Source organism: Rhinolophus ferrumequinum, chromosome 8 (genome assembly GCF_004115265.2).
Source record: "Rhinolophus ferrumequinum isolate MPI-CBG mRhiFer1 chromosome 8, mRhiFer1_v1.p, whole genome shotgun sequence".
NCBI lineage: Eukaryota > Metazoa > Chordata > Mammalia > Chiroptera > Rhinolophidae > Rhinolophus > Rhinolophus ferrumequinum.
In genome coordinates, this window is record NC_046291.1 from 80,920,233 (window position 1) to 80,932,506 (window position 12,274).

Here is a 12,274-nt window from a genome sequence, read left to right on the forward strand (position 1 = left end):
GAGGCTTATAGAAATATCTTAAAATTATAATACCATATTTCAAACTGATAAGAACTTAAGTTTCATAGCATTCCTAACTTGGCACTTTTACTTCTCCTTTCCCTTCACATTTTAGGTTAAATATGTTTCATTTACATATTATTATATTGTATATCTAATAACAGGTTATTGTAGTTATGGCCTTTATGAGATGGATATAATCAATCTATGCCAATCCAGCAGGGAGGGAGTTGGGTGAATAAATATTCTCTATTTGCTCTCTAATCTCCTGCCAGTACCTCTCATTGGCTGATGCCCACCAGAATCCAGAGCTCAAGCGAGCCCATTGAAGTAGTCCTTAAATTCAGTTTTCAAGAGTGGGTGAAGAGTTGAGAGTCTGTCTGGAGAGAAATATGAAAATATCTAGCACATTTTCCCATTTATTTAAGTTTTCTTTATTGCCTCTAATAAAATGTTATCCTACAAAAAGTTCTTGTTACATTCTTTTTAAAATCTATTCCTAGTAATTGTGTGTGTGTGTGTGTGTGTGCGCGCGTGTGTGGTGGTTACTATTTCAAATGGCATTTCTAGCTATTTGTTTTTGGTATAAAGAATTACAGTGGATGTAATATTTTAATTTCCTATCTGACCAACTTACTAAATTCTCTTATAATTTTAATAGTTTGTAAATTTTTTTATATTATCTACCAAGGCAACTTTTCATCTGTAAATAATGAGGTTTATTTTTTTTTTCCTTTCACAATCTTTATAACTACCCCCATCCTTTTGTTTGTTTCTCACCACCTCTTTGATCAAGTCTTTATTCAAAGTAAGCTGTCCAACATGATTTGATCTTTGTGGAATAAACAAATTTAAGTTTATGCAGTAGGCTTTTCTCCTTCTTAGTGGGTTTCTTTTCTGCTGGCTTCTTTCAGCTGTTGGTTTCTTAGTAGCTGCAGCCTTTACTCTCACCAAAGACTTCTAATTCTTAGTACCAACAGCCTTCTTTCTTTTCTTCCCTGTATTACTGAGTTTCAATGGGTCCATTTGCCTGCACATATCCAAGCTAAACAAAACACGGACAGGAGATTGCAGCAAAGGAAGGAAAGGTTTATTTAAGGAATTGATGCCAAGCCCACAAACACAAGGGAGCTACTACTGCTCTCAAGAACCCGGCTCCCTGGTGACCTCTAGTGGCTAAATTATATAAGGGGAAAATCATTGATCATGGTTACTATGGGGGTTGGGGTCGTGTGGGCTGTGCTGATTGGTCCAGGCTAAGGCAGGGAGCAATGGATCATGGCTTCAGGTCCTGGTGTCAGTCAGGGCATCGTTCTGTGGGGTTTCCAGGGGATGCAGTCTGTGGGGTTCTTCTGTTTTCTGAGTCTGGAGCTGAAACATACCTAAGGCCAAGGGGTTATCTTTGTTTGACTAAAACCTTATTGTAGTTGGAGGTTTGGTTATTGTATCTTGGTCATGTTTGATAGACCTGAAGCTTTATTTTTAAGTGAGTCTGACGCTGACCAGCACCTAATGTCCTAAGGGCTTAATGATCAAAAGGAGTGGACATATGGTATGTGTACAGGCAAGGGGATTTGGGGGAAAGAATGCAAGTGAGTCATAGTTCTGTCAGGCTAAACAAAGCTAGCTTGGATTAAAGCAGAATGCATGCTAAAGACATGAAGTTCTTGTGCAGTTACACCGACCACAGGCGTCTTGCCTGGAACCCCCTTCTCATTTGATTTGGCTTCAAGTGATTCTGTTGCCTTATCCACCTGGAGGCTCCGACTTTTGGCCTGAGGAAGGGTGGTGTTGCAGTACGTGGTCTTTGCATATGGGTTTAGCTTCAACATGATTGTCAGGTTTTTCACTGGATTCTTCTTCAGGACTCTGCAATTAATCTTCCTGGGTGGTGCTCGGAGGGCTCTTTAGATCTCTGGGCTTTTCACGATTCTGCTAAATTCTGAATTGAGTATCTTGTGCATTGGATGGTTGTAGTTACTCTTGAGGGAGGCAGCTTTATGCCAAGTGCCATACAGATCATCTAACTTTTGGAGGGCTCTTCCCATCTAAATGCAGTAATGTCCCACATGCCCCCCAGGAACAAGTTTCAAAAAAGTCAATTTGCTTATATTAAGCAGAGTAATTCCAAGGATGTTTCTGAAAGCTTTGGTGATACTGTTGTCCTCATTATAGAGGGTGCATGGTCCTCTGTACTGGATATGGTGATGGCTTCTGATTTTGCCCTTGCCAGCTCTCATTCACTGAGAGGCACAGACTTTTTGATAGGCCTGGATCAGGCCTGAAGTTTCTTAAGAAGCAAGACAGCCTCCTTTGTCTTCTCATAGTTTTCAATTTTATCTTCAACCACCAAAGGAAGTTCAGGAACTTTCTCAATAACGTGACCTTTACTTGTGGCCAGCACTGGTAAGTCTGAGGCATCCAAGGCGGAGCAGGTGGCATATCACTTCTGGATATGTAGTGTTCACTCAGCAGTGCCAACAGCGCCAGGTTCTGGTTGGTGAAAATGTGACCCCTCCACCCCCACAACACATATTGCCAAAAACACTTTGTCTAGAACTGTGGGTATCCACATCTTGAACTTTGGGAATTCAAGCCATTGTTCTGCCAATACCCCAAGATTTAGCACTGGTTTGTTGACCTGCTATTCAATGACAGCATATGGCTGTCATTTTTGCACAAGTTTGTGTGAACAAAGTTCACAATAACTGGTCAAATGGGAGCCTTGAACACAGCTGGCAAAGTGACGTATCTGCCAGGTGACCCCATTTCTGGAGTACAGAGATATCAGTCAATGAGTACACACCATGGTGGAGAAAAGAGAAGGCCAGGCTTCTTTCAAACCAGCAGCTTCTGTAGGAAAAGCTACCCCCATTTTATTGAGCTGGCTAGACCTTCTTAATATATGATAGTGAAAACAAATGGTGACATCAGGATTCCTTGTTTTATTTTTTATTTAACATAAATATTTCAATATTTCATTATTGTGTATTAAGAGTTCTACAAGTTTTTATTAAAACATTTTATCAGGCACTTCAGTTATTTATTGCTGGATAACAGGTAACTTTAAAATTTTGTGACTCAAAACAACAATAAGTATCCATATGATCTATGGATAATGAACCTGAGAGCAACTTAGAGGTATGATTCTGGCTTGGGGTCTCTTATGAAGTTATAGTCAAATGTCAGCTAGAGACGCAGTAAGTTGTAGTCAAAATATTAGTTAGTGTTCTAGTCATCTGAAAGATTAGATTTGGAGTATCAGCTTCCAAAATGGCCGACTCATATGGCTGGCAAGTTAGTGCTTGTTGCTGGATGGAGGCTTCAAATCCTTTCTATATGGACTTTAAGTTTGCTTGACTGCCCTCACAACACAGCAGCTGACTTCCCTTAGAGAGAGCAATTCAAGAGACAACAAAACAGATGCCAAAATGCTTTTATAAGAGCATTCAAAATTACACACTGTAATTTCCACAGTGTCTTATTGGGTACACAGATCAGCTCAATACAATGTGAGAGGGAATTACGTAAGTGAATAAATACCAGGAGGTAAGGATCATTGGAGGCCATTTTGAAGGCTAACTACTATATCAAGTTAGTATTTTTCTTCCTCCTTCTATTAAGATTTTTATCATGTGATTGATTTTATCAAAATTATCTTTCAGTATTTATTGAGATAATCATGAGAGTTTCTTGCTTCAATATATCAATGTTCTGCATTACTTTGGCTCATTGTTAGATAATCAGTTAATCTTATATTCTTGGATGTATTTCCAAATTGTCATGATATATTTTGCTAGATTAAATTTGTTAATAGTTTCTTTAGAATTGCATTTCTTAGGCATATTGGCTAATGCTTTTCATAACTCATGCAGTCGTTTGTTGTTTTGGTATCAATGATTTACTAGCCTCGTTAAATGAGTTGGAAAGTGTTGCCTCTTCTACAATTCCATATAAATGTTTGTGATCAATATTAGAAATTGCTTTTTGAATGTTTGCTAGAACTTACTAGAGAAAACATCTGTGCCAGTTATTTCTTCTATTCTGAAGATATTTAGTTATCAATCGTATTTCTTAAATATTAAGTAGTCTGTTGAGGCTTTTCTTTTTTTCCTGGGAATTTTATGTAAGTTGTGAATTTCATTTTTAGGAAGTTGATCATATTATTACCATTACTTTTCATGTACTATTCCATGCAATATATCCCATTTTAAAATTCTAGATATGTTTTATTTGTAATTATTCTCTTTTTTAAATCTTGATCAATTTTTTCAGATTACCTGTTTTGCAGTATTTTGAAAAACCCACTCTTTGGCTTTGTTAATGCTCTATTTTACTTTGTCTTTCTAAAAGTTTTCTACCTCTATGTGAGATTTTATCTTTGTAATTTACTTACAATTGTGATCATACACATTTTATCTATGTGTGGAAACACACATACTTGTAAGACATCTTCTCTCCAAAGAACGATTTGAATGAGTTGAGTGGGTACTGGTTGTAGAAAGCAGGAAAGGTCATGCTGGTCTGAAGGAGAGGGAGTTTGTAGGCAAGTCAGCCCAGCAGGCTTAATGGCTATCTGGGGGACAGGTACCAACACTAGAACCAGAGTGAACAACAAATGAAAAAACCCTCAAAATTTGGAAACCGGATCAATGAGCAGATGAAAGACAAGTTGGAAGCTCCTGCGCATGCTATGGAATGACTGCTTGAAGCCCAAAGGATTTCTGTTGCATTGCCCTTATGGGACAGTCATCGGTTGCTTTGTGTGTTGGACTGACATGAAAGTGTAGTAGCACTTGGGACACACTGGGTTTTGTCTCTTGAGCTGTAAGCCTTTGGTATACTTGAGAACAGAATGATGAAAGAGTGGGATGATAATTTTCAGCACAAATGACAAAACTAATGTTTATGGTAATGTAAACCCGCCAACCATGGGATGGGCATAGCTATGAAGAAAATGTATCAGGTGACGCAATTATAGGGTCCTGGTGACCATCAGACTGACACAATATTTGATGGAAATCGCATTTCTGCTATATTAAAACATCCAATTTATTTTTAAAAGCATGAATTTCTTTAATTTTTTAAAAGTATATTATTATAACAGGTGACTTTGCAGCATCTAGCAATACAATATACTGTCCTATGGCTCCTGAATCTTATATGACTGAATGTCTTCCTTAAAATATATGCAATAATGCATTCTTTGTTCACCAGTTCCCAGGGAATAGTGTACTTTAATTAACATATGCATTACACAAATATCTGTTCATTCTAGTTTTCTCCATTAAAGGGTTGAAATTTGTTCCACCAAAGAAGTAAAATCAATACACTTAGAGACTGGGTGCAATATATTAGCATTTCACAGGCTCAAGTGTGATAACTTGTTTAACTGAACAAAGCTATAATGTACATTTCAGAAAACTGCCAGAAGGGAAAACCAATTCTGTACTTGAATTGAATTCAAATAAATCAAGCATCATGTATCTGACCTATGCATATTCCTGCTAGGATTTCTATGAATTATTTACAATCAAAGTCTTCAACTTGTTTGAGAAGAGTCATAAATTTGCCATTTTTTCTGAAACTGAAAGGTTTGTCCTTACAGATTTATGGAAATATTTTATGTCCTTAAAAGTGACTAATGTTGACCTGCTATTTTTCAATTTCTATCTAGGTGCAATTATTACAATTTTAAACTTTAATTATAAGTTTACTCGTTTTGTTTGAAAGATGGACTAAATGAATTGGTAGTGGAGTATAATACCTAGAGTCAGATTAATCAATGGTAGCAAAGAAAACACACCTAATATTGAGTCATATGTGCACTTAGTGATTCTGTAAATTGATAGAATAGAAGATCAGTCTTTTTAGGGAAATCTAGGAAGCTAAGGAATCGGAGATTACCGTTTAGTACTTAAAAAGTTGTTTTTCAACTTTTCTGAATCTTAGGATGAGGCAAGATACTGGTATGGGGTCATGATATTTGAAAGATTCAATGCAGAAGGAAAACTGACAGATCTTAAAGTCACTCTGTTTAAAGAATAGAATTAACAAAATATTCATGTAAAAATGAATTTGTAGGACCCATGTTTTGCTTGTTTCAAGCCTCTCTTTATTTGGTGCTCTAGCTTCAGTGTAAAATATTCTGTTATTCATTTAAAATATAAAATGTAATAAATTTCTCTTAGAAAATTCTAAAGTTAGAGGCAATTATTCCAAATTATCAAAAGATCTCAGGGCTACAGTATTGTGTAACTCCAGCTGGACTCATTCACATAGTAGATAACATTGAGAATGGCAACCCCCGTTGTGCAACTATTTGTGAATGAAGCTCCATGGAGTGGGCCAAACCATGCAGCCTCCATGAGGGCTGTGAATGTTTCTTATCTTTTGTATCAAATACACAAAGAGGAGGACCTGAAACTCTTCACTAGGTATCCTGTCCCTCTCTCTCCTCCTTTTCCCTCTCCCTCCTCCTCCTCCTTCTCCCTTCACTCTCCTCTCCCCACCTCTCCCTCCTTCCTCCTTCCTCCCCCTCCCTCTCTCTTTCCTTCCACCCTCCTCCTCCCTTGCCCTCTCCTTCCTCTCTCTTTCTCTCATTGACAGCTCCTTAAACTATCCAGGCATCTACTCCATTCCCTTAGAGGTGATTAATCTCATTGGCTAGTCCTGCCATTCTATCCAAGGGAAGATACAGTCCAGAGCCATTAAGAGGGACTATCCTATGCCATTAAAGATGAAAGAATCAGAACAACGACTCTTAGGACTTTTCAGTGACCCTGTACACAGCCACATGTCCATGCTTGACATCAGGAACGAATCTGTATGAAGATCTTACTTTGCAATGTGATGCTCAACCATTCTTAACATCGGTTCCTTTAAAAGACAGCCGGGCATTACCTGTCTATTGATTAGAAGAGTAATCCCTTAAGTAGTTGCAGGCCTATTCTGCAGAGAATAGGAGAATTCATTAAAACTTACTAATGGAATCATCTTTTACAGTACCTAACCTCATCTGTAAGAAGAATAATAATTTATAATTTATTTCTTGCCTAATATAGTAAGCTACAATACATTAACTCTTGAATAGTTTCAGATCGCCTATTGTTTGTCTTAAAATTGGGGTTCCCTAAGGAAACGCTCTATATATAAACACACATACAAGTATACATACACATGCATGCACATACATGCATATACTGGGGGTGCCAAAAAAATGTATGCAAGTGGACACTTTGGTCAACGTTGCTCAAGCAGTAGTTCACCGTATTCAGAAGTGTCTGGACAAGAGCACCTCTTGTAGTTGCAGATGTCAAACATGGCTTGTATTCATTTTTTGTTATTGGTATATATTGAGTATTACAATTTTAATACAGTTTTTTTTTATTTCTTAAAATGTGTAGACATTTTTTGGCACCTTCTCTCTATATACCCACACATGTATATGTATTCTCAATTTTACAGTCAGGAATAAAACTTTCGTAAATTGCCTTTTATAGTAATGGCTTTAGATGCTTTCAACTTATGATATAATAATCAGTAGCTAAAGATTTCTCTCTGTTTTTTATTTCCATCCTTTTAATTTCTCTTATCTGCTCTTCCAGTTGCATGTTCCCTGTTTACTATTTTGTAATATCTAAATATGGTCAGGATAAATAGGTGTTAATAACAGATGTTTGGGCAAAGGGTCTTGTTACCACCACTTGGGGTTCTTGCAATCTCCCAAGATGGAAATCAAGAGAGCACCACAAGAAAATTTAGGCGAGAGGCAAAGGTTTATTAAGCTTGTGCATAAGGGAACCAACAAGGAGAAAGGAAAGGTTCAGGAAGCTCCTGGGGAGAAGTTGGGGCAGAGTTTTAAAGGTGAAAAAGGGGAGGAGGAGTCCCAGAAAACTGAGAGAGAAGCCTGTGTTTCTTTACTCACAGATAACACTTTTTCACATTAGAGTCCTGGGCACCAGCAACTGGTCACAGCTACCTTGGGACATTCCCTTCTTCAGCAAAACAAACTTATAAATTCTCCTCAACACCATGCTTGACAAGGAAACAGCACATCAGCAACACAAAATTATACTGTGCGAACAATAGGAGTTGAGCAAGAAGAATAGTTAACATGTGAACAAAGCCCAAATGAGGATTAAATTATTTAATTCTAACTTCTGAAATACTAGGGGCATTAAAATTACAAGGGACTTGGCTGCAGTCTGGTAATAGAGAAGTTGGTGGGGAGTACCTATTACTCCATTTTAAAGAAATCCTTTATAAAAATAATAACTGTACAGAACATATTTACTAAGGCAAGTGGTCACACACACAAGTCCTTTGTTCCCTTTGTGCTTTTAAATATGTAGCAAATCAATAGTGTTTGATAGAGAGATATTTGGAGATTTGAAAAATAAATTGAAGCTGTATTTTTAGGAACAAAACAACAAAAAAATGAGACCCAAGTGGTTATTTATCCCTGAAATGACAAACAAGCCCATGGAAAACGACATGGGTATTGAAAACCCTGATGTACTCATGGCCCTTCAGAAACACAATTCTGACTTGATGTGTATCAAAGATCTCTTTGGGATTACATTCACTAGATATTAAATATACAAGAAAAACAAAGCAAAATGCAGCATCTGTCAGATATGGCATAAACTACTGGCTTGAGGTAGTTCATATTTCAACATTAGATTGCACTACAGTTTTTTGATAATGTCACATCTTTTTGAAACCTACTTTTCATTGAATGCCATAATCAAAATAAATGGGGAATGAAAATCAATATGGAATAGGAAATGAGGGTGGCAGAATCTAATCTTATTCCAAGGTTTAAGACGTTCCAAGAGCAGAAATTCACTTAGGATGTTATTCTGGTTATTTAAAAATTTTTTTAATTCTTTTAATTTATGTGTATTATTTTTCCCTTTAATAAATGGTTTATCGGTATTATATTACAATGAATGAAAAAATAGTATTATCTATATTTCTAGACCTAATGGCCACCCTAAAGAAAGAATCTTTGGAATAGAAAAAAAAATAAGATTTTGGTTTCTCATAATTGTCAAGCTGTCATACTTAGTTTGGGCACAGCTAGTAGAGCATGTTTCCTCAACGTCACAGGTTCCATTCCCTTTACCAACTATAATATGCTTGGGTCACTCACAGGAGAAAAACACTATCAGCATTGACATGTAGCAGCATTTTCAAAAAAAAAATTTTTTTTTGTTTTGGAGAATTTCCCAAAGACTCTGAGGATTTTATTTTCCCATGACAAAAGAAGGAGCAGTGTCCTCCTATGAGAGCAGACCGGTAGTTTACGTAGACCCTCTATATAGTTCAGTTCCTGGTGCATGAAGTGATCTGACATTGTCTCCTATCTTAGAAAGGCATTTCAGAGGGATAAAAGCAATAACTATCTGTATTACTTAATAGCCTAGGAAGGGAGAAAACAAATGTAAAAAACTAGTCTGATAATAATAGCAGAAGCCAAATTGTTCATTCCAGGATGTATGAAAAGGAGAGATTCTATGGAATGTGGATGCAGAAAAGATGTCACTCCTAACAGACAAAATGAATTCTGGATACGCTCAAAGTCAGAGAAGTGACCAACTGTGAGCAATTGTCTTCAGTGCTGTTGTCACCAGGGGGACACAAACCAGAGAATGCAGACAAAGCCCGTGCTACATCTCTTGGCATTCTCGGGCCTGCTGGGGCTATGGTTCAATAGCTTTTAGGGGATGGGGAGAACCAGAGACCACCACCATCACGTGTAAGAAGGCTACTATGGCAACAACATGACTATCAAAAATCAGCTAGAGTTTGGGATACACACCGTTTGAAGTCCAGCCTATGCTTGCTTTCTTGTGAAGAGCTTGAGACAGGTGCAGAGACATCTTTAACATGTGTCGATAACGCTCCTTTTGAAAGAGAACAGCCTCTTCATTAACTCTTTCTACTCTTAATTTTTATATCAGTTCACCATTTAAACTAGAAAAGATGCTGCAAGCTATCTCAGCTAGCTCCTAATTGGGACACGGCACCAATTCTACACAACAATTGAAAGAGTGACTACATTGTCTTAGTTCTTCCACTGGGCATGCTCAGTATGCTTCTTTGGAATAAAAAAGTGTGATCTTTGTTTGAGAAAACCGTGTAAAAAGGGCCAGATTTTGTTAGTCTCCGTTCCAGAAAATTGGTGGCTTACTCCTTGGCTTTTGTATAGTTCAGTGACTGGCTTTGCCACATGCTTGTACTGTCTTAGCCTTCAGGTTTATCATCCTCCTGCTGGATTAATGGTTCACCAGTGATGTCATCAATCCCATGAACATGAGGTGGATTGAAGTCCAGATTATACACCCCCCCACTAGGAGGGTGGATCCAATGTGGGCTGAGCGTTTCAAAGTGAGCCTTCAGAGTGATCACCATATCCAGGTCACAGATTCTGTCCAAAGCTTCCGCCTGACTAACGTCCTAGGAAAACCATCTGGTAGCCAGTGCTGATCACACCTATTCTCCAGCTCCGACATCATTAGACATGTGATTACGTGGTCTAGAACCAAAAGATCTTTCTCTATGTACTGCTTTGCCGTATCACCAACTTCAGCGTTGGCCTTGATGTTCTCCCGCAAGAAGTAGCCGCTAGGGAGATGCGGGATGCTGAAGTTCTGGGCGATCCTCCGGCACAGGGTGCCCGAGCTGGGCGGCCCGAGGAGGAGCGTGCTCAAGGCTTTGGAAGGTGCTGCTTTCACGAGGAGTGGGGAAACCACACCAGCAACTTGGGCAGTGGCCTGGGAGAAGCCCCGGGAACTGGTTTCTTCTGCCCCTGCCTCCGACAACTTCTACTCGACACCTACTCTCACAGGGACTCGCTTGCATTTTTTTTTTTTTTAACTACTAAGTTAAGCATACATTATTAACTTGCTTGAGCCTAATTACTTCATAAACAGAAAGGTTAGGTATTGCTTGTGGCCTGCTGACCACCTTGAAAAAATTACCCAAAGAGTCCTGTAAACCAAGGAAGTCTGGGAACCTCTGAATCACACACTTGTTGTTTGACACCGGTGAACTGTTTTAATCTGTTGATTTTTCTTTGAGAATAATCAAGAAAGGCCAAATGGCACTTTAGGAAGGTTTCATTGGTGTGTTTGCGTGTGTGTGTGTGTGTGTGTGTGTGTGTGTGTGTGTGTGTGTGTGTTTCCCAGACTATGGCTAAATATTCCCAGGACCCCACTCTACCTACCAAAGAATTGAGGCAGAGTTGGAGGCAGTCTCCTCAGTGAGGAATCTGAGTTGCCTATTCTGCTTTCCACAGTTCCCACTTCTGCGTGAGAGTCATGAGGCTGCTTCATGGTAGACGTGGGATAGAAGCCGGTTCCTACGGGGACTCCTAGTGATTTGGCCCAGTCCTAAGGAGGCGTAAATGAAAAACCATTTCATACTGCTTGATGAAGGAATTGATACATCTTTATTTGGGCTGATTGTTCTTGGACCAACCCAAGAATGTGAAAATTATTCTCACCTTGGTCCTCACTCCATAGAATGTGAAAATGGTCTTTACTCTCTGGGACAGCAATGCTGAGCCAATTAGCAGTCACCTTTCCCTCTACCCCATCAAGAGGTCTTCACTCTTCAATGTGTAGCTCATATTCCGTTTTTTACCCCCTGAGTCGTTCCTTAATCCTTCAAATGAAATTTGTCAACCCTTCCTGTATACCCCTTATATCAGTGTTCCCTATTGTTGGTATGTGCTTCCCCTAGTTTGTAAATTCATTAAAAATAGAAATATACTCAAGAAATCTTTGTCAAATTGTCCTAATGTGCCTCGTAATCTTAGCCATAGCCACAAATGGAATAATTTTTCTTCTCTTTTGGAAAACAAACATCATTAACAAATTATGATTGTTGTCCATCGCAGGACTATTTAACCTTACAGCATTCGTATAAAATGATAATAATTCTATAACATATCTGGATAAATGAATGAGGCCATTGCTGAGTGAGAGGGGTAAGACTCTGGTTACCCTCAAGGGAGGAAAATTGATATCTCAGCACACCTATAACCCACTGATTGGACACCAGTACACTCCAGTACATTGATATGTAAGCTGGGTTTATGGTACTTTAATTACAATCATATCTTTGTATCTATTTCTCAGAAGACAACTTATAGTATTATAGCAAATTTAATATATAAAAGTTACAAAATTCCCATAAAAATTTTGTTTCAAAATCCTTGAGCTTGCCATTTAATGTTATTGGAGAACTGTGCAGAACTTGACAA

General features: G+C 38.3%; 1 pseudogene; it reads right to left on the reverse strand.

The window, feature by feature from the left end:
* Window positions 1–10,072: 10,072 nt before the first annotated feature.
* Window positions 10,073–11,342, reverse strand: LOC117025579 (adenylate kinase 4, mitochondrial-like; annotated as a pseudogene).
* Between the last annotated feature and the right edge of the window lie 932 nt (window positions 11,343–12,274).